Below are 20,672 nucleotides of genomic sequence, written 5' to 3'. Positions count from 1 at the left end.
CAAATATTTACTTTAAAAAAATTCTATTTTCATGGCTTCAGAAAGTAATAATGAAGCGATATGTAGAGTATATATGATAATATGTCATCAGAGATTCATTCAACATTTGTTGCAATGGATGCCTATCTCCACCAACTTGCCTACAAAGATACATTCAGTAAAATTAAGACATATAAGCTAATGTGAAGTTGATATACACATAATTGTGCTGAATGGGAATGCAATCCTTCTTATTCAGCATCAAAGTGGCTTTCATTTCCTCTATCTTATGTACTTATGATGTACAGTCATTATTTAGAAATACACTTTTAAAATCATGATGCTCTTATTTAGGAATATTAAACCAGCCTCAAGGAGTTACACTACACAGACAGAGCTAAATAGTTATTATATAACAGCTATGCTGTCAGCTTCCCTAGGAGACAAGCCCTAAGAAAGTCACAAACATGATACTCTATTGGAGTAAAATTTACTTTGTGTTTTCCCTTTACTGCTTGGTGATGCAATCAAGTAATTTATAAATTAATCAAGACAAATATGAGATTAAATTTAAAAAAGAATTGCGTATTAAAGAAACTGAAAATAAATTAAAATCCACTGCTAACATTGAATTTCTTCAAATATACAAGCTACATTAATACCTGTCATTAACTTTCTTTACCAGTGGAATTTTGAACATACACTATGCGACACTGACTTACTCAGCAAGATCTCTCCAATGCTATACGCATTGTTTTGTTATTACACTAATCTTTATCATCCTTTTTACAAGCCACTCCATTTGATAAGAAGCCATATAAAGTATGCATATCATAGCTTTCTGCTTACATCAACGGATTTCTTGGAGAGCATGCATCATCATGTTTCTTTAATCTCCAATTTACCACAGTGCTTCTTAACAAAAAGATTTATGGATGACATCTGCTATAGAAAGACCCTGTCCTACAAACCAAAGATCTAAAAACAAAAAAGAGCCTTATCAAGATGAGAAATCCTAGCCCATCTAGTGACAAAAGAATGTCACCTCATATCCGCGCTCCAGGTAACTCATAGCACTGCAGAAGGAAACCCTGACGTTGTTTTCCTACCATCTGGAGAATTAAAATCTCATTCTTGCAATCATCAAAAGATTCTCAAATTCAAGAAACTTCCTACAGCACCTCAGTAATCTGATGCTGCTTTATTAACTCCATGAAGTAGTAGTAAGGAACAAAGGGACTAGAAAGAAATTTTGGTTAAAAAGGGAAAACAAAACATGGGAGAAAGCAATTCTCTAATTGCTCCAAAACTGGTAAGGTTTTAGAGTATTATGGAGCAGAAATACTTCCCATCACTCTCTCATCAATTCCCAATGCCCACACAGTAAATGAAGATTCCTTTAGCTATTTTTTCCCTGTATTCTCAACACTGCAAACTGAAGTTCTACGGTTCTTGCCTATGAACCCTAGAACACACATCATGATTCCTCAAACATACCTGCTTATGGCAGAACAGAGTAGTATTTTTTCTCACGATCTAACCAATAGGCTCCAAAAATCAAAAAAACTATTTAGTACTTAACTTGCTATTATACTGATAAAGGGACTGTATTAGAAAGATTATTAAAAAAAATAGACATTAACAGAGGGGACACATTAACAATTGCATTGCTAGAATTCATTCTGGTATGACTTTCCTGATTACTTTTTCAAATAAAATTTCATAAAAAAATGTTCAAGATAAAAAAAAATCCTAAACTTCTCCTCCCATATTTCCCCAAGACTTTTCATGTGGATAAACAACAGGTTTGTATGTATGCTAGACACATGATTCTGTTCTGCTATTTAAGCCTAAAGAAAGTCCACATAAACTTCTATGTGGATCTCTTATTCTGGGAGAGAGGCACTCATTTTATCTTACCCTTCCAAATGAATTTAAGCAAAGCAACATGAAATTCAATTTTAATCTGATTTGTATCAACTCCCAACAAAATGTGATCAAAATGAATCTTGTTTTGTGCTTAACATTTTGCAGTTATTTTCATAAAGAAGACACCAAATGAGCACCTATCTCCCTAGGCTTTATTGTTATTAAATAATTCAGTGTTAGCAAATAGTTTACGTAAAATATTATTTGTTTATATTCATGTCTTTCAACATTTTTATTTAAAAATTTCAGAAACTTTGAATGATTCTTTCTATGGCAAATTGTCCTAATGACATCAACAAGCAATTAAAGGAAAAAAGAACAGTTTTAGTCTACTAATACCTGCATTTAAAATACGCTTAAGATGCCAAATACTTACAAAAAATCTCTCTATATTTAAACATTTCATCAAGATTAATATGTTTTGTTGTCAATGATTTTGTTTTGATGACCTTCTCAATTTCGGAATACTTTTTGAATTGACTTTGGAGCCTCTGAATTATCCAGTCATTAACTTGGACTAAATAAATAAACTAAAATGACAAAGCATTGGTGCTCCTACACCTCTCCTTTGTGAAATCTGATTCCATTTGGTGACTGACTTTTCCATCATCATTTCTTTTTTTTGACTCTACAATTCGGTCAAACACAAACTTTATTTTGCTGTGCTGTTTAGGCCTTAACACAAATTCTTAATTTTCTTTTCAAAAAAATTTTTAATTAATTAAAAATTCTTCCTTTCCCCTGCTACATTGTCCACAGTTATTTGGTAAACAGTAAAGCAATGGTGAACCAGAAGCAATTACTTCAATTATTTTTCGCATGGAAAATGTTTTGCATTATACACTCTTCTGTTCCTGCTGCCATTGCTCTTCATGCTCGCGTTTTCCCTATCCATATCCTTGTGCTGCTCAGTCTTGCACCATTCCTTCCTGTTGTTCCTTCCACATGAATGTTCAGCTTGTTTTCCTTCTCAGCTCTTGCCTTCTCTCATTGCCTCTGCTTCTGACCAGTTACTAATTTTGCTAGTACCATCTTTTTCAGGCTTCTGGACCTACTGCATTTCCACACAGCTTCAATTACCATCCCCACCTCTTCCCTCAACATCCATCTTCATCCCAACACTCAGGTTGGCGGAGAAGCACAACTAAAGAAAAACTATTTAGGATTACACTTACCCATCACCTACTTCTGTGTGATGCATCATGCTTAACTACTTGGTCCAGATGATGACTGCACAGTCAGGTGACATGCAAGGACCAACAGACAGGAAGATACTCACGTTATATGGAATATGCAGATAATTTAGTTAATAAATATTTGCCTAGTAACATGCATGAACCAGTTTTTCAAGCGTTTTTAATTTGTTAAGGTTTTTCTAGAAACAGCCATATGCTCTTCCTCTTCTCTGCATTTCTAAGTTCTACATCTCAAGTGCAGATATTTCTTTAAATAAACCAATCAAACATCTTTCCTCCCTTAAAATTAACGTATTTACTTTCTCTTAATGTCAATTTTCAAAATGCTGAATCATTTTAGCTTAAACTTTCCGGAATAACCCTGCTCAAGCATAGTCATACTGAAATTTGCCATGATGCGTAAGATATAAGCAACTGAAAACAACATCTTAAAAGAAAAAATAACCAAGTAACCTTACTCTTGGTATTACTACTTTTATGGCCTAGAATATGTTTGAATTTAGTGATCAAAGACTGACCTGGAAGTTCAGCTTATTCAGTAATAAAACATACGTAGAAAAAGCAACACACATTTTCATCCTCCTATTCTCCACGCATGTTTATACATGTATAAGCTCCATTTTTTTGTTTTATAATCCCCCTCTGTTTCTTTGGAAAATAAATATGAAAGACTTGGACTTTATTTTGCAAAAGGAAATATTACAATACCCTTTTCCCTTTGTTTCTTGTACTACGTAATTTGAAAAATGTTAAGCAGGATGTAAAGTATAGACAGATTTTGTTTTTAATTCCCTATGTCCTCAAGAAAAAAAAAAGAGAGACAATTCCAAATACTCCAAAACAAAGCGAAATAAAATTTGGTGGTATAAAAATTGACCCCTATTTTAGTACACCAGTAGTATGTTGCCATATTCTATTTTTTTTGCTTGAATTTACTGCCAAGCGCAGATGACAGGTACAGCACTATCAGTGTATGAGCTTAAGGGGCAGTTATATCAGTCATTTCTCTCCCATTTTCTAAAATCACCTTTTGACAGTTAATATATTTAAATGGCCTTCCTGTTTTAAAGCAAATAGGTGTTTTATACATATATGTATATAAAGTAAGAACATCATGGCCTAGAGTAGTTGCTACACTAAAAAAATAAAAACAAAACCCAAGTGCTTGTTTGAAGACTGATAAGCAAGTATGTGAAGGCAAGCAGGCCTAAGTTTTATTTCCACTTCTAACACTGACTTCCTTTCTATTCTTCAGTAAGACACATGACCTTAGTAATCTCCAAACTGCTGGAAGAGAAACCAAGCTACTGCCCTTTACTCACTTTATAATAGCATGACAATGCTCCATTAACAGAAGATTGATCTTTCCAGATTCCTAGCATCATTACTTTTATTTTCTACCCCCCACTTCTGGTTGTGTCTGACAACATCAATATGCTATAGTTATGACATGAAGTCACTTCTATGGTAACACACTATGTAATCACAGATAATGGTATTATTGAATGAAGTGAAGAAACTCCACTACTTTAGCAACATGCAATTATGTTAGGGAGAGCTATCATGGGCTGAGTAAAATGTTTTAGTAACATCTGGCAGCAAGTAAGTGAAGGAAAGAATTCTATCTGCAGCTCTTTTCTTGCTCTTGGAATTCTCTTCTTAGAAGAGCAGTAAGTTGATTTGCATTTTATACAGTATAAGCAGTAGTAAAATAATCCCCTGGAAGACTTAGCATTTGTAAATCCACAGACTCTTGTAACAAGCGAGACTGAAACAACTAGCTGTTGCAAGAGAGAAGTAACATTTCTGGAATTTTGCATTTTATACAAAAAACAAAACAAATTCAGTCTTACTTACACCAAAGTAAAGATATGAACCAACTTCATTGTAAATTCTCACATGTGCTTTCTGCAAAAGTATTATTTGGTTACCGTATCACTAAATAATATTCTGAAAGACATTCTGGACTACATCTCCTTTCATTCAGAGCATTAACAGGGCGATGAGAACAAGCAGTTCCACTATCACAAAACTGGTTCTCTGGATCATTCACACTTGGCTGCTAGTACGTGATTTAGTAACAGTGAAAGAATTATTCTCTTCCAAGAAATTAAAATGCTTTTAAACACTTCTAATTTTGCTATACTCACAATCAGAATTATTACATTGCAGCACTGCATTTACAGTACAGATAAAGCAAGGCAGGAAAAAAATACTGTCTGAAAGCAAAACTTAAAAATAAAATACAGCATCTAACAGATACATATCCATTTTATAAGACTCAAGTATTTAGAATTAAGATTTCTATTTTCTTCACGCTAAACTCCTTTTTGTTTCACTAATGGAAAACTGCAAAGGCTCAGTTTTAAAATGTTATTTTTAAATATGAATACTTTAAAAAATGAACCCACATCTTTAAAGTGCTATCTAGCTTGAAAAACAATACAAATAAAAGCTATAAGTTCTGTCTTTGATATTACAGAAAACAAGTAAACTAACTTTTGACATGCCAAAGTGAAGCTTTCAAATTAAAAAACAAACAAACAACATGTAGCGGTAACATACATAGAACTTTAAGAGTTCTTAAATCTCTTATTAGGACATATGAAATGGTAACAAGGTCACTTCCAGTTCAACAAACCGCTTTAGCTAAAAAATAAGATCCACTTCAGATGAGACACGTATATTTACTCAATTTGTACCGCCAAAATACATGCTCCCCTCCAAAAAGATCACTCAGCAGATCAATGAAAATGAATAAAATCAGTCATTCAAGTCTCAGTGCAGCGAAATATCCTCTAAACCATACTGTGTTTATCCTGCAAGTGAACTAAAAGGGGTTATGCATCTAGCTATTCACACAATTGAAGCTTATGTTAAGAAATCACCATGAAACCTACACTGAAGTTTTCATGTGATACTTTAATCATAAGATGACAAAAAAATACATAAATCGGTAACACTCTACACTGAAAATATACATTTACTTGGATAATAAAAATAATAATAAAAAGCACTCTAAAAAGTATGCAATTGTTCCTTCAGACTGAATACACGTGAATTTTTTTGTTTCTCCAGAGTTTTTGAAATCTTAATGACTCTATATGGCAAGGCACAAATTCAGGAAACGGTAATTCTGCAATTGTACATTTATTTTATAGAACCACCTAGAAAAAGCATCCAAAATAGATTTGTTGTTGCTTTATATCCTAGTGATGACAAAGTCCACAAATGTATAGGAAGATTTCTGACACAATCACAGCAATTTGCTTCCTAGTTCAGTATAATTCATAAAATATGTACATGTAGCTAACATGGATTACACGATTCCAGCACTTCCCTATGTGCAGCTTTATCACTTTAACCACATATATATAATTAAAGCAATGCAACACCAAAGCATACGCAAATTGTGGACAATTTATACCCCATGCAGGAAAGGGAAAAACCTTTGATGTATTCCTAGTATGGATGAGAGTCAGATACACGCATTTACTATGCTAGAGTCTTTACAGTTTCCCTAATCCAGAAAACTAAATTGGTTAAAAAAAAAAAATGTGCAGACCATTTTCTTCCTCCTGAAGAATATTCTAAGCAGCATTATGAACTGGCACATTATAAACTGGCACGATTTTGTGAAGAGACTTCTTCAATCAGCTGAGACTTTTAGCATACACAGAAAATGACCTTAACCCTCCCCCCTATTCTCCACAGGATGCTGGCTCAAGTGTTCTTCAACATCTACAAACCAGAACATATGGTCCATGCTCTCTATTTCAGTGATCTAGTAAATGGAACATACACATCATGTTCCAAATAGGAACAAGGACAAAAATTTATCTTGCCTGGACAGCACTTAACTACATACACCAAGAAAGTAATTCATAGCAGAGCAAAACCATAATTTATAAGCGTATCTAACCAGATCTAGAGATTCATTCTCCTTCCCCCAAACCACATTAATCATTTACTTAGACGTAACTAACTAAAAAGGGGTCACAAACTGCAGCTGCAGATAAGAATACTGTTAAATCCAAAATGACATGGTATATTCCCACTTACATCAAAAATATTAAAAAAAATAATACAACAGGACAGATAAACTACACAGAAAAGTATCACACAGAAGCGTTAACCACTTATAGTTTTAATTGATGAACTCTGGGCCATACAGATGGTGTTATGGGAATGAGGGAACGCTATCGACTCCTCCACGGAGACCCTGGACATGTCGCTAATTGAGGCAATATTTCAGGATAAAACCAGTACTTGATTTATTATTGTTTACACACATCATAAATAGGGCCTCTGGGCAATGTCAAGTTTCAGCTCCTAATTGCGGCAGCGTAAACACTAAGGAAGCCTCGGTCTAGGTGTCAAGAAGCTTCTACACTCAATCGAGCCAAGAGACAATGAGGTCACATCATAAAAGAGAAAAAAAAATGGGGGGCTGTTGGAAAAAAAAAAGGAACCACCCCGCACGAGCACTGCACACGCTGCCCCAAGCGCCTGCCACTAACAGAATTTGCTTTCTATGAAAGAGAGGAAAAGCAGCAGAGTCGCGGCGACCCCGGGGCCGGGCGGCACCGCCCCCCCGCCGCCGGGCACCAGGTCTGCGCGCAGCAGCGGCCAACGGCCGTCTGCAGCCCACCGCCCCCTCCCCACCCCGGGCCGGGCCGGGCCGCGGCGATGGCCGCGCGCCCGCGGCGGGGCCGGGGCAGGTGCGGAGGGGAGGCGGCAACGGCGGCAGCAGCAGCTGCCGCGGCAGTTTTATCTCCGCCACAGCCGAGGGCTTCGCGGGCTGGGCTGGGCTGGGCTCCGCGGGGCAGAGCCGGGTCGCCAGCGCCTGGCAAAGCAGCGCGGAGGCACGGGGAGTGGGGGGGAGCTGCGGGAGGAGGGGGCGAGGAGGACTCCGCGGAGCCGCCGCCGCCATCGCCCACCCGGGCTCTCCGCTCCGCCTTGCCTTCTTCCCCCACCCCTTCCGCGAATGCCTCCGAGCGCGGCGCTGGCCCTTTAAACACCGCGCCGGCTCCCTCCCGTCGCCCCCGTCCCGCCCCCGCCCCGCCGCCGCCGCGTCCCCTCCGCGCGGCGCCCAACAGCTGTCCCGCTCGCCCCGGCTCCCTTCCCTTTCCTACGCGCGCCCGCGCGCGCCCCGCGGCGCCCGGCCCGCGGCGCGCGCGCGCCCCCGCCTGCCCGCCCGCGCGCCCACAAAGACAACGGTTAGACGGCGGCTGTTCCAGAAATTTCCTCGCTCCCCCTCCCCTCCCCTTCCCGCGCCTGCCCGCCGCCGCCCCTAACCCCCCTCTGGGCTAGTTGCAGTGCGGGTACCCCCCCCCGCCCCGCTGTTCCGTGTGCCGGGCTCGCCCCCCCGCCACCCCCGGTCTGGTGGTGCGGCCGGGCCCGGGCGGCCGGCGGCGGCGGGCGCGCCGTGATGGATGGCTGGCTGGCTGGCTGGGAGCGGGTTTGAGTGACAGCGCTTACCTGGGTGCCAATCTTCGTCACACTGACAAGCGGCTGCAGCAATCGGGACCCGCACCGCCGCGACACGCGTCACCGCGCACACACGCACCCGGCCAATCGCCGGCCGCGCCACCCGATACGACACCACGCCGCGCATCACGCCTCATCAATATTCACCGCGGGGGGCGGGGCGCGCGCCTTCGCAGGGCACGCCCACCGCGGCGCCCGCCGAGGCGGCGGGGCGGGGCGGCCGCACGCCACCGCCTTACGTCCGCGCGCCCGGGCTCACTCCTCATGAATATGCACGAGGGGGCGGGGCCTTCCCGAGCGCGGCCCTCCCCCGGCTCGGGGTGGGGGGGTGAAACCACCTCCTGGGGGGGGAGGGGAGGAGGAAGATACCAAGCGGCGCGGCAGGGGGGGGACGGCGATAGCCGCGGAGGAGGGGGCGGGGAGGCGGCGCGGGGGCGCCCCCCGCCGCCTCGCCGCGTCCGGCGCCCGGTGCCCCGGGCCGGGCGGCGCCGCAGCACCGCCCACAGCGGCCCCCAGCCGGGGTGCTGCCCTTCCCCGGGGACACGGGCAGGGTCGCAGGGGCTGCGGGGGGCCGGCCTCGGCCAGCGAGGCCGCAGCCGGGCGCCCAGCCCGGCGGGAAGGCCCCGGGGCCTGGAGGGTGACGGGGTCCCGAGCCGCCTCCTTCTCCTTGGGGACCCCGCGAGCTGGGGCCCGGTCATCCCGGTAGGGCTCCCCGAAGGGCTCGGAGACCCTCGCCAGAGCCCTTCCTGAGGGAGCCAGAGCGAGGTTTCCCCTTAGGCTTGCCATTTGTGGCAGGGCAGCAGCTGGTGTCCCCAAGCCAAGAGCCGGCGTCGCGGTGCAGCTCCGGGAGCGGATTATATCCCGCCTAAGGCTGGGCAGAGGAGTTCGCGTTCAGAGGAGGGAAGCCCTGCACCTGCCCACGGGCCGGGGCCGGGGCAAGCACCCGGCGCTTGCACATGGACGGGCCTTCGTGACTCCCACAGGCCCCTTCCGCTGCTGGGATCCTGAAGCATGCCCCTTCCTCGCCTGCCCTCCTGCTCCCAAGTTTCCTCCTGACACGGGTCCCTTTGCAGACTCCCTTAATGGGGCGACGGAGCCAGCACGCCCACAGCCCCGCAGGATCCCACCTTCCAGTGCTGACCACCCTCAAGAAATAGTAAAGGAGAAGGTGCTGGTCACAGATCTCATTCAGTAAAGCAGTACTCCATGGTAGCTTTTACTCCCATTTCATTAGCATTAAGTATGTTTACCTAAACTGAATTCTTAAGTAAGTAGTAAGAAAAGCAGGGCAGTAGGAAAGTGTGATTTATGGCAGATGTTTGCCTTGTGGCTTTGTGATTTTTGTCTTGTGGAGCATTTAGAGTTTCCCTCTTTATAGATTCTGTAGCGTGTAAAAAGGGTTTGAATTTACATCTTTCAGTGGGTTCACTGAGATGATCTCTTTGCTGCCCGTTCTCATGACACTGGAGGAACCTTAACATCTTAGCAGCCTCCCCTCTTTGCCAAGCAGGCTTTGATGCAAAAGGCATCAAGGGGATGAAGAAGCTGATGGACAGAAAGTCTCCTCTCCTTAGGAAACTCAGCTCAAAACAAAAATGGGTTTTGTTCCAGACTTTGTAGCCCTTCTGCAGAATAGAGGTGGGAAATGTACTTGATTATCCTGTGCCTCCACATACTAGAAATGCCTTGTGTTTTTCAAGATCCATCCCCGTCTTTCTGTTGGTTTAACAGCAGAAAACTCTCTGATTTATTTTATATAACACTTTCCAGGACCAGGCCACTTGAAAAAGATCTTGCTATTAAAACAAATGGCTAAATAAATGTTACTGCAAGCCAGGTCTGTCTTCAGTCCTCTGGGTATAACTACTGTGTCAAGACCCTGCTTAGCTGGTACAGTTGCTCTAGGTTTCCAGGAATATAGTCGCTCTGTGCATACTGCCACCATTTCTCCAGTCACAAACAGTCATTTCATCCTCTCACTGGACCACTTGAAGCCTTGTTCAAGAGTTCCTTTTCTAGCCATTTTCCCCTACACGGTCAGAACCACATGGATACAAGGCTCATGAGTATGCAAAGAACTTGTACCTCTTGCAAAGAGAATAGGACAGAAAATGAACTGTGCCAGTCCAAAGTGTTCACATGTGTGGATCAGGTCTGAAAGTTCTTGTGAATAACTTAAAAAAATTGAATAATACAATTCTTACTTTGTCTTACTCACAAGATTCTCTATTTCAGCTCTCGTACTATATAACATCTCTAATAGAATACCTATAGTCAAAGAGACTTCTACTACCACTTTTTTCTCGTTATCTCTGACACATTCACTAAACAGTTCTTCATATTAACTGGTTCCCATGCCTGGACCAGCCTCTTCCTCAAATTTGATTCACTTTGCAAACCCTTTGTTCTCCTTCTGGCTTGCCTGCACTTCTTTGGACAGGCGTTCAGTGATTTTGTCTGTAAAAGAGGAGATTAAATTCAAACTAATTTAGTTCCTATTCAATCCCTTCTCTCAGTTATCCTCACAGCCTTTCTGGGTGCCTTTCACAGCTTGATTTTTCCTTTCTCTCTTTGCTTTGATTTTCCTTCTTTTGCTTCTTCCCCAGCTTCTTCCCCAACAACAGGTGCAGAAATTTCTCTTCTGCTGTCTTCCCTTGGCCCCAGTAATCCTACCTCTTGGTCAGCTTTATAACTTTATAACTTCTTCCATCCTTTATTCTCCTCAGTCTCTTTCTCTTTTCATAATATAAATATGTTTTAGCTTCCTCAATCTTAAAGCATGCGATTCTCAAGCACTGGAATTAAGAAAGCCTGGCTTCCTACTGATTTGTGCCTCATATTTGATTAATTTTGGGGTCTAAGCAAGTGCAGGCTTTGACTGAAACTTCTGAAGTGGTGGTGTCCATAAGGAGTCTCTTCAGCCAGTGAACTCCCTGTTGCCTAAGCTCATGATACAGACTTTCCATCATTCAATGGATGCACAATACCTCTTTTCTACTCAACTACTTATTGTCATGAAAGTTATGGGAACTAAATTATTTTTGACAGCTTTAATGTGGTATTGCTGTAAGTCAGTGGGTTCAAATGTAATTAAATCACATGGGTATACCCCAAAATATACTTATACCTGCATGGTATGACCACACTGGTCATACCAATGATCTTGTTCCATTAAGAAAGTAACCTAAAAATCACTCTTGATCTAACTTGTGCCTTCCAGCTGTCCATCTTTAAATTCACTGAATGCAGTGTTCACAACCACTGTCAGGAGTTCACTGGTTCTCGTTTTATCTTCAGCTCTCCCTGATACAGCCTCTGTAGACTTGAAAACCAAGAAGCTTGCTTTTAAAAAATATGATGGCTGAAATGGCTCCAAGAGATGAACATTTAAGAAAAGCATTAAAAGTTACAAGGCTTTTGTGAGAAGCTTGCAACACTCAGAAAAATAGAAAGAAACTAGGAGAGGAGCAGGAGAAAAGAATGAAGAAGTAAATGAGAAAAATAATACAAAGGGAAAAAAACAAACAAAAAAAAAAAACATCATAGGAAAAGATAAGTACCCTTTTATTTTCTATTTCTAATTGTCCAAACATATTGTGTTGCCCCTTGTCAACTCTGCAAAAGGATCAGTGTTCAGTACAACATATCCTTATAACAGAGGCTATCTCAAGACAGTTATCATGAGGAAATTGTCCATAATACACATTTTATAAGGATTATTATGCAACTGATGTGATTTTATGCTATAAGTATCCATTGATATAGCTGTGCTCACTTAGAGGCAGTGATGAGATGGCTGCTTTTTTCTTAAATAAATAAATAAAAAGCTGCACGGAAATGTGAATGAAATGCCAGCTTAATACTTTACAATTACAAATTATAAGTATTTAAAAATGAGGTTCAGTAACATTTAAGTTTGCAACTGCCAATAATAAAATACTCAGATTCTCAAATTACTGTTACATGCTTCACATTGTACATATGACATGCCTTCATTAAGTATAGCTTATTATATAAAGCATATATAATATGCTTTTTATATATATATATATGTGTATATATATATATATATATATATATATATATATATAAAGATATGTTGGTAGGGTCAGAGCCTTGGCTACTTAGACAGATCCAAATATATGGTAGAATTCCTCATAGTTGGACCAAGTATTTGCAAATACCAAGCTATTAAAGTCTTGCCTCACCAAATGAGAAAAGCCGCTCTCCCAAATCTGTTCTCTGAAACACACATTCAATTGCAATTTACACATAGTAGGATTGCACGAATGTATTAGAGGGCAAAACTAGATCCTACATACAGCTACTAGATGAGTTAGAGTTATTATGACACCCTTTAGTAGTCTCCAAGTTCTAAATGTTAAAATTGTAAGCATAATATAACATTCACATGCATTTAACCTACTCCAAAGAAAGGAGATTTCTTGTTTTAGGTATTTGGCAGTACTCTAGATTGTATACTTTGCAGCTCTTTCATAATAAGCTTTCAAAGGAAACACTTACATAGAGGTGAAGAGATTAGCGACTATGTAGGTGGCAGTAATCATCTGCACTCAAAACTCCTACTGAATAAAGAGTGTAATTTCAGTGATAAGATTGAAATAATCTAAACAGAGCAGGGTTTTCCCAGATTTCCGTAGAAATCAGGTGAGTTTTTGAGCACTGATCTCTTAACAATGGAAAGTTTCTACAGCAAACCAGTGTCTTTTTTCATCACTCCTAGGGAAAAAAAAGTATGTAGTAAGACATATCAACTACTTAGATGTCCTCTGGCTGTTTGGAGAGCATTCCAAAAAGCAACCTTTGTATGTTCTGTTTGCATGCACATCAAGTCACATCTACAGCCACAACTTTACATGGTATAGAAGGAGCTTGAGAAAAACGTGAGATTTATTTTGTAATAGATATGGCATTCAAGATTTTAAAGCTGAAATTAATGAGTTAACTCAGTCTAAATAAATGCCAAGCTTTGCTCGAACTAGATCATGCAGATCTGTGTAACTCAGCTGGGAACATTCCCTCTGGAGAAATTAAGAGCTCATGTCCCACAGCAGGATTTGGGCTTGGACCAAGAGCTGGCACTGCAGTGCAGTACTGCTCCAAGGGGATTCTGTGTAGTAATCAAGATGTTCCTTTGATGAGCTATTATTGTACTACGCTTTTTTCTCCACCTCTGTTCAGGAGAAAAAAACAGGCTCCTTCAAAGAAAAACAGAAAGAAAGAAAAAGGAGTATATCCTATGTCTTATTCAACATTTACCCTCTGGTTAAATCAAATTTGAATTTCCAGAGCTGTAAGTTAGCTGAATCATTGGCTGCATAATACTTGCTCCATCTGTTTATATGGTTGAGTCACTGCATTACCAATATCTAACACGTTACTTGGAAAGAATTTTAGGCTATCTGGAGGATAAAACCCCAAACCTCTATAAGATAATGTTCCCTTTTACATGCTGTCTAGTATCATTCTCTACATCACTCACTTTCTGCTCTCAGAGATGTTAATTTGAACAAACAGCTATTAAAAAAGAAAGAGCTCGTCATAAAAGTACATACAGCATACAGTTAAAACCTGAAGACTGAACTGTGATGCAAAAATACACTATCACTTTCCTACAGGCAATACTTTGCATTGGGAATTGCACTAGGAATTCCACAGTAATGGAGCAAACATCTTTCATAACTCAGCGTATCTTTTTTCCACTTGAGATAGTAAAAATAGATTACCTTCTGAGGGCAAATTGTCTGTTTTTAATGATGCCAGAAATGGAGAGTATCTTGTCATTTGACAGCAAAGTTTCTTCCAAAATGTGTTATACTTAAAAAAAAGTGACATTTTCATTTACTTCACTGCACAAAAAAGGGTCAAAAAAAAAAAAAAAAAAGGGGGGGAAAAAGGACTGAAGACCGAGAGGTAGAAAATCATAGTCAGAAGAATAGAGGAGGAATTACCAATACACTTAGTGATTTTTTTTTAAAAAAAAAGGTGAAATGAAAACATTTTATATGAATCCACCGTAGAGGACTACAAATGAAATCACATTATTCTAGGAGCTGAGAAGTAGAAAATGAAACCAACTGAAATAAAAGAAAATCAGTGAGACGAGTCCAGGGGATAGATCCAACTCTCACAGAAGTCAGTGGAACAATTCTCACTGGTTTGAGTAAGATTTGATTTGGGTAAAGTGAAACACAGAGAAAAATAACCAGGAAGCATTAACAAGAGATTCTCAAACAGTGCTTCTACAGAGCACTTTATTCAGTCCATAGAGACCTGTCTTTCCTCCCTATTACTCATTTACTTCCAGCTGCTTTGTGGGTTTCTGCATTTTGAAGCTTAGAAGATCTGAAAGTATTTAGTAGCAGGGGATGAGAATGGCTGGCCAGGCAGCCTGCTCCTGCCACTGCTTTGCAACTGGAAGAGGAAAGAAATCAATTACTTAGGAAACAGAGGAAAAGATAGAGAAGGGAATATCTGCAGGAGTAGAAGTCAGTTAGGCAGAGAGGATTAGGTGGCCTTCAGCAAGGGTTTATGTGCCTCGCTGCCTAATGCAATGCTCTAGCCAGGCACCTGAACTGCTAATACAAAGCAAAAGAGAACCTGAGCTCCGCACAAATGACAGTGCCGATCAAAAAGCAAACAGGAACTGCCAAGGGCAGAGGCGTTCCACGAGCACTCCTCTTCTCTTCCCAGCCAAGTCTAGAATTGGGGAAACTGCTATATGCACACACACACACACACACACACACACACACAAACAAGCTCGAAATAGACAAGCCTGTCCCTGATAATCCACACTGCATTACTTGCACCGTATCCTCCAGGCCCACATCCACATTGCCATTCCAAATGTGACTGCCTACTACCACATCTAGGTGAAGCCCTTCCTCTTTTGGGCAGTCATGCATTTGGACCAGGCTCTGTGTCTGTGAGATAAGCTATTTCTGCTTGTGAGACAACTATTAATCTCAGAATCACAGAAGGGTTGAGGTTGGAAGGGACCTCTGGAGATCATCTAGTCCAACCCCCCCCCCCCCCCCCCCCGCACTCAAGCAGGGTCACCTAGAGCATGTTGCACAGGATTGCATCCAGGTGGGTTTTGAGTATCTCCAGAGACTCCACAACCTCTCTGGGCGACCTGTTCCAGTGCTCTGTCACTCTCAGTTTTTCCTTATATTCAGGTGGAACTTTCTGTGTTTCGGTTTGTGTCCAATGTTTGGGGCACCATTCCCAGCAATGCTTTCAGGGTCTTCTTGAGTACAAAGCTAATATATGCATGCATGACAGACTGGATGTAGTAGGTAGTAGATGTCTGGAGGTAGTAGGTAGTTAATTCTTAGTCACAGGGCAATGCTTCCTTTCACATTTACATCGTAACAACTGCATGGGTCAGACGATTCTGAGTCCATCAGCGGCCAACAGCAAATGCTTAGTGCATGAGTATAAGAAATACAGAAACATGCAGTCAGCTGCCTTCTAGTGTATCTTATGAGCTTCTGGGGATCAACAGCTTAGCACCTTTCTGAATCAGAAGTTGCAATCAGACCATCTTATTCAATGGTCACTGACAGAATTCTCCATTAATACAGCCATTCCTTGTTTTGAACCCATCTACAAATTGGAAATCTATAATGTCCTCTGGCCAGCCAGCAAGTGGCTCCTGGACTTAGATTCCTAAGTCAGCCCTTACTCACAAGACAGAGGAGATGCAGGAGGCTTTTGGGACTATTTTTTTTTCTCTGAGATTTATTAGTAAGAAAATATTCTGAGAAAGAGATAATATGTTAACAGCTTGCAGTGCAACAAGGCACAGAGATCCCTACACTGGCTCTGTGTGAAACAGCTTTGGACGTGGAAGCAGTGGAAGTTACGTCAGCCTCGTGCTGCACACAGGTTAGTTGGTAGTTGAGAGGCAAGGCAAATTGGCTGGAGACTGAGCGCTATGCTAACAAGGCAGTACTGCCTCTGGGATTCAAGCTTGCATCCCTGCCAAGGTCTGCTCCTTCCTCTGAGAAATATTGGCCCATCCAGACCTGGGCTGGGGATGCACAGCACAGAGCTGCATTGTGCTGCACGGGCATGTGCTGAGAGGCACATCCCGCTCCCAAAGCTGTGCGTAGCCTGAGGATACAGCCCCATCTCCCCTGTGGCTCTAACCAGGAAGCTGCAAGGCAGTGACTTCTCCATCCTTTTCATTTCTGTTAATTTCTGAGAACGGGTACAGATTCCCAGAGAGAAATTTAAAATCTCCCAACTGTAGCCCGTAAAAGTGGTCCATGTAATCCCACAGATCCCTCACATCCAAGCTGAATCACATTCTGCATCCAGCAGAAAGTCTCACGCTTAAGCCATTCTCTTGCGAAGGAGCTGAAACGTGTTGCTACAGTGCACAACTACTGAGGTGGTGTGCACTTCTCGGCAGGTCCAACAGCCCACTGCTACTGCCCACTGCTTCACCCTGAGGGGATCTCAGTGAGAAATGAATGAGTAGTCCTCATCTAGTGAGTAGCATGCTTACTAGAGGGAGGGGAGACCTAGGTCTCAGCTCGCAGCCCCAGGCAGTGGCCAACACAGTTTTATTGTCGTGCTTTTTCTGGCCTAGCCAGGAAATTTTGGGCCCTGAAGAAGAGCGCTATTAGCAATTTATTCCCTTCTAATAGCATAAGGCATAAGTCATACGAGTAAGGGTTGACTTTTTTTTTTTTTTTTTAACATAGTAAGTGACATTTATGTAGATTGCATCCCTTTTATAATATTCTATGTATTTTGGTAGCTTTAATTTCCTAAACAGGACATTGAACAGTGTCAGAAGGAACACACTGGAATCCCACAGACCTTTCAAGAAGTGCCAGAAACAATATTGCCGATGGCTTTGTAACTGCTCCATAGAAAGCAGAGTCCTCCCCGCGGCAGTCAGTTTCATAACTAACCGATACACTCCCTGAGTAGTTTAAAACATGAGGAGAGGCAGCAGTGAAATGCACTCTTCATTCAGGGGTTGGTGGTGTTATGCTCCCTCGCCATTTCGGAGATTTACAGTTCAGCTCTGTCTCCAGGGGTTGCTTTACTCAGCCCTGCTTTCTGAGCATTAGCACTGAACCCAGGCAAAACTGCTCTTTTCTCTTGCGCTGCCTTCTCCAGTTCTCTTCTGAAAATGATCATCAGGCATCTGCTTTTCCATTCGCCCAGCAGTCAGAAAGCTGCACCAGACCCAGCAGGCCTATTTCAGTATGACATCCCTCACACAAAATGTGTGTCCATTTCAGCTGTCAACCTTCATTATTTTCTTTACTGGAATCAAACTTAGGAAGATAAACACAAAATGTCCTCTTTTTTTTTTTTTTTTCCACATTACTATTTCACAGTAGTGTATCCATACGATGATGGAATTCTTCTCACTGCTAAGTAAGCATGTATATACCCTGATTATAGTCTCCGAAGGCAGAAAGTAGCCTGCAAAGTTAATGCAACGTGCTGCAAAATTTGTGCAACAGACTGTGCTGGTGCAGAGATTCAGTTCTCTCTGCTTGTGGGGACTGTAGCTCTCCTTCTCTTCTTAAAACTCAACCACAAAGTTTTGCTTTATCACATGTTTGCTGTTTTGCTCCCTCCCCCCCCATAAATACTATGTAAACTGCATGGAGCCAGAATGTGTAGTGATTGTACAAATTACAGCCACTCTCCTAGCAGACCACTTGATAGTAGGACACTACTGATGTAATTAAGCATCAAAAAAAAAAAAAAAAAAAAAAAAAAAGAAGAAGAAGAAGTGGCAGCTTTCGACTTCCACATTTTCCTGTCACCAGCCTTGCCCCTTTCTCAAACTCCGGCTCAGTTTCGTATCACCATCTCTGCTGCTGACAACAGTTTTTTCAATGGGAATATCACAGCTGTAGCCATTGCCAGAATCTTTTGGCAAACGAGCTGCTTTCTGAGTCACAGCCTAATGCCATTACAAGGTCTGCAACAGCTGCAGCAGTCATACATCTGCAAGTCATTTGAACATTTTATGATGAAAAAAACCTATCCATTACATAGACCTATATATTATATATTAACCCTAATACTTATTCAGTTACACTAACAATAACCTTTTCCCTCTGCATGCTGTAAACTTCTTTGGCTACAGTATGTGTTAACAGAGATACTTAAAGCTCCATTCTGTGGTGGAGCAGTCCTGTGTACACGTTACCTAACTTATTCTACCTCTTTAAGCACGAAATTGGATGATGAAAAGAAAGAAAGAAAGGGAATATAAAACTATAAAAAACTATAAAAAATCACACCATGCTTTTTTATGTAATAGCATGAGACTGAATACACTCATAAAAATAACAGAGGATACAAAACTGTGGAAAATACAGAGGAACAATGAAAACATGGGCTCAAAATATATAGTTAAGAGTTACTTGTTAGTTAACAGTTGTTTGATTAGGATACGCACAGATCGCAAACCTATCCAGATGTCCCCAGATGGCAACCTGATACTCAACACCACAGCCAAGATTTGAAATCTAAAAAGTCAGAATACTGAAGATGAGGTAGCAGGGCTTATAGAAAAAGAAACAGGAGCTGTGAAGAGTTATGAAACCTTTAAAATAATAACGATGATAAAGAAACAGAGATGGAGTTTAAGGAAGGAAAAATATACACAGCAGCAAATTATGAAGTCAGCCCTTGTGGACAGACATTACATTCCTAATGCAAGTTGCTGAGCACAATCAACGTAAATAGGTGTAAAAATACACTCACCGGCTTAGTGACTTCGAGGATAGAATCCCATATGTGACTCCCTACCAGTGAGTCTTCCACATATGTATACTTTTACAACAGTAAATGTGAACTGGGCAAGACATACCTCCCCATGAGTTTCACCATAAGAGTTTTAAAGAGACAAGGCAAAAGTCTGGCATGACAGCAGCCTATCATAATTTTTCCATTAGCTCCATCAGGGCCAGAATTTTGCCAGCATCCCATGTGCATGTAAATACTATTTCATGTTACTTCATTATCCAGTGTTGGAAGACTCTCTTTGGAGCCTCAGAAATACACCCCTATGGCTTCCCATTCACTTTTGCTCTATATTTCATACATTGCTTCAGTGTCCTTCCTAGTATCGGTGTCACTTTGGAAGCAGAATGTCAATTAACTTGCACTTTCACATGGAGGTGAATGTGAGGATTAGCAAATCACAAAATAGTACAGGTTTTAAATAAGAAACGACTATCAGAATATTCTTACAGTTAGAAAGCTGACTTTTAGAAAATATTTTCTTGAATCAGTCTGCCTCCTCTGTGCACTCAGAGGCCAAACTGTTTATTTTTCTGGCAATCCATATTTATTATTTGTCCTGGTTTTAGTATTTCCATTCAAAGAGTATACATATTAAAAATGAAATAAGAAATCCTAGTAAGATTACAAACAGTTCCTCTTAAGGAGGATTGTAAAGGCATCCAGCACAGGTTGTCTTTTCTTTTTTTAAGGTTTTAGACCTGTTTTTTTTAGGCTTTTTTAAGTTTTAAAAAAGGTGGGTTTTGTCTTTCTTTTTCAAGTTTTAGAGCTGAAAAATGACCTCACCACTGACGAATGGGAAGTTTTGCTTGACGATACAGAAGAGCCTATGTGATCAATGTGTGCAGTATCCGCATTCCAATTAAAAAAAAGGAAAATCCTGACCCTTCTGATTTCAAAGATAACTTACCGAGCATGAAGTGACGCAACGATGTCTTTCTAGGTTTCTAAGCAGGCAGCCAGCTGTCTCCCCGCTGCTGCTGCTCTTGCTTTTCCCATGCTACGGCGGAGCGAAGCTGAGAAGACAGGTCACAGTTGTGCAGCCACTACAGAGTCAAAGGGCAAGAGTGAAGCTTAGAATAAACACGTTGTTTTCACTCTGTTGCTTGAAGTGCTGCCAAATCTGTTAACATCAGCGCACGTAAATCAGTAAATATCACAAAGCCCGAGGCCCAAGCAGCTGGAATCTTGTAGCAGTTACCTGAAATATTAACATCCAAAAAAAAAAAAAAAAAAAAAAAAAAAAAGAAGAAGAAGAAGAAGAAG

At 41.5% G+C, this 20,672-nt stretch overlaps 1 protein-coding gene across 2 annotated transcripts in view; it reads right to left on the bottom strand.

The window, feature by feature from the left end:
* Nucleotides 1-20,446, bottom strand: part of PKNOX1 (PBX/knotted 1 homeobox 1) — a 56,968-nt gene extending 36,522 nt beyond the window's left edge. The window contains exon 1 of one of the 2 annotated variants that reach the window (XM_062599268.1): nt 20,317-20,446. The gene's annotated coding sequence lies outside the window, so the exon portion shown is untranslated. Of the gene's footprint in view, nt 1-8,585; nt 8,646-20,316 lie in introns of those variants that run through there. The other variant, XM_062599277.1, reaches the window with a different exon arrangement.
* Between the last annotated feature and the right edge of the window lie 226 nt (nt 20,447-20,672).

The sequence above is a fragment of the Rhea pennata genome, chromosome 1 (assembly GCF_028389875.1).
Source record: "Rhea pennata isolate bPtePen1 chromosome 1, bPtePen1.pri, whole genome shotgun sequence".
NCBI lineage: Eukaryota > Metazoa > Chordata > Aves > Rheiformes > Rheidae > Rhea > Rhea pennata.
The sequence above is the reverse complement of the archived record's forward strand: the minus strand, read 5'-3'. Positions and strand labels throughout refer to the sequence as shown.